Raw genomic sequence first — 2,716 nt, forward strand, 5'->3', positions numbered from 1 at the left:
AATATAGTGCATATAGATTTTTTGAAAAGTCAAATTTTACAAACTTTGACCAAGTTTGTAGAGAGAAATATTTATATTTATAATAGCAAAAATATATAATGTGAAACTACATCTTATGATGAATCTAGTGATATATGTTTCGCACTCTAGACGCAAATATTTTTCTCCACAAACTTGATCAAAGTTTGTGAAGTTTGACTTTTCAAAAAATCTATAGACATTAGATTATGAAACGGAGGGAGTATGTCTCAATGTCCGTCGTAGTCATGCGTACATGGGATCCTACTCTGCTCAACGACGCGGAGGAGGCGAGGATAGGTGCGGCGTCCCAGCTGCCAACCGTGGTCATGCCTCCCCATGCCATGTGTTTGTGCAAGGTTACCACGTTTCAACAAGAAATCAGAGCTCAATCTGCACCACATCTACATATTAGCTCGAACTGAGCGTCCGGCCGGGCTCCGGAGTCCGCAAGAGCGAACAAGAGCGAGGACCGGACAGGAGATAATGGCGTCGGAGTACTCCTTTGCCCGAGGCGTCTCCCTCCCCGCGCACCGGCCGCCCCTCACCTTCACCTCCTACAGGTAAGTAAACAATCCGGCAGGCCTTTTCCTTGCTGTATTCGTCTCATCGATCACAGTGCTCTACGCGCTCTGTTTTGACCGCAGGCTGCGGCACAGTGCCGCGCGCACGATGGCGAATCCTCGGGTCATGGCGGCGGCGAGCGCGGTCTCAGTGGGCGCCGCCAGAAGGATGCCCGGCTCAGTCAGGTACCGTGAGCAGGAGTAATCTGTATGTTCCATCCATCTAGTATCCACGGACAAACTCTTACACGCATGTTGCTTCGTCACCAGATACGGCGGCGCCGGGGTAGCGGCGTTGCGGGCGGAGGAGGTGGACGCGGTACCGCCGTCGGTGCCGGTGCGCGTCGCCTACGAGCTGCAGCTGGCCGGTCACCGCTACCTCGATGTCAGGTACGTACATAACCAACGCACAAACCACACGACAATAACCACTTGCATGCTCTGCTGCCCCTGTACTACTCTGTTCTCTCAACTAAACTGACAGGAAAATTTCAGTTCACTAACATCGTGTACATAAAAAAGGTTTGTTGCATCATTCGATCAGATTTGCTGCTTGTGTAGAACGGAGGGTGAGTTTGGTGGTGGGCATCCGGTGGGAGCGGTGAACATCCCCTACATGTATAACACCGGGTCAGGAATGGCGAAGAACTCGCACTTTCTCGAGCAAGTGTCGGCGATCTTCCGCAGGGACGACGAGATCATCATCGTACGCATACCCTGATCCTAAACGTTTTCTTTTCTTTCTTCTTTCAGTTGACTGTTTTTTATGTTGAGAAAACTTCATTTGTCAATATCAGAGATGCCAAAGTGGCAAGAGATCTCTCATGGCAGCAGCCGAACTCTGCTCCGCTGTAAGCATAAATACTAGCACTACCATATCTATCTATCTATCTATCTCACCATCGGTAGCTATGGTTTCACCTGCCGGCTCTGTGACAGATGATGGTGAATCAGTCTTCTTCTTTCAGGGCTTCACTGCCGTGACGACATCGCCGGAGGGTTCTCGACTTGGAGGGAGAACGGACTGCCGGTCAATGGACGGTGGCAACGCGGTCAACATCATAATTTGTCTTTGCATGCTCCGAGACACCACATCAGTGCACTGAATAAGCAAAATAGAGTTTGATATGAGCTACTCCTCTGTACCACAATACTTGTAGATGGGGAAACTAATACAAGTTCCCCCAACCACAAGTATTTCGGTACAGAGGCAGTATAGGATGTATGTGCTATATTAATGTTAGAATCTCCGTTCTTCACCTGACCACTGGCCCCATTACAGAATAACACGTGTATGTTACGGTGTCTGCAAAACAGAACACCAAAATTACATAATAACATGTTTATTGATCATTCGGCTTATCTCCCAACTGCCTGACGTTAGCGTGTCTCCATTTCTATCGTGGCAATGTGCTGGGACACACAAGAACAGGGTATCAATGTGCTGGGACACACAAGAACAGGGTATCTGAAGAATGTAACTAATAAAGTAGTGTGGAGTTACATACAAGGCGGCTAGTTCATGAACGACTCTTACGGAAAGCAAGATCACACTTTTCCATCAGAAATATGGAACGGAATGTGTGCTTAAGCAGAGAGCACTGCTCTATATTAACTTTTATTTCATTCAAGTTATTTGTATCGGCAGGTAACTAGTTTTGCATAGTATCTTAACAATGTAGTTACCGAAAGGGACTTTGAGTTTTCACATTTCAACATACAACTACAATGGAATATAACATGCTTACAAATATATATATATATATATATATGAGATACTCTTGGGATAATATAACAAGTGTAAAGCACATGACCATTTAATGTTACTTTCTATCTTCGTTGAGCGCCAAACTGATATGTCCACAACAAGTAGTAAGGCTATGATCAGATAAGCTAGATCAATCCTATGTAAGAATTTTAGCAACCAGGACGTGAACAAATCCACCAGAGAGCTACCATTCCAACCTTTGTGCTGCATGCAAGCTATCGATTGAGGTAAGCATGCCCTGGTGCTCACTTTTCAAGCAACTGGGACATGGAAGCCGAGGCGGCGGCCCCTGATGGTGGCTTTCCGGCAGGCTCCATGGCGGTAGTGGTGGCTACGCTTCTTGGTCGTTTGGATGGTGCGGGTGTGG

The 2,716-nt window shown here is 46.9% G+C and overlaps 1 pseudogene; it reads left to right on the forward strand.

The window, feature by feature from the left end:
* Positions 1-451: 451 nt before the first annotated feature.
* LOC123162790 (thiosulfate sulfurtransferase 16, chloroplastic-like) lies at positions 452-1,934 on the forward strand (annotated as a pseudogene).
* Positions 1,935-2,716: the final 782 nt, after the last annotated feature.

Source organism: Triticum aestivum, chromosome 7B, assembly GCF_018294505.1.
Source record: "Triticum aestivum cultivar Chinese Spring chromosome 7B, IWGSC CS RefSeq v2.1, whole genome shotgun sequence".
NCBI lineage: Eukaryota > Viridiplantae > Streptophyta > Magnoliopsida > Poales > Poaceae > Triticum > Triticum aestivum.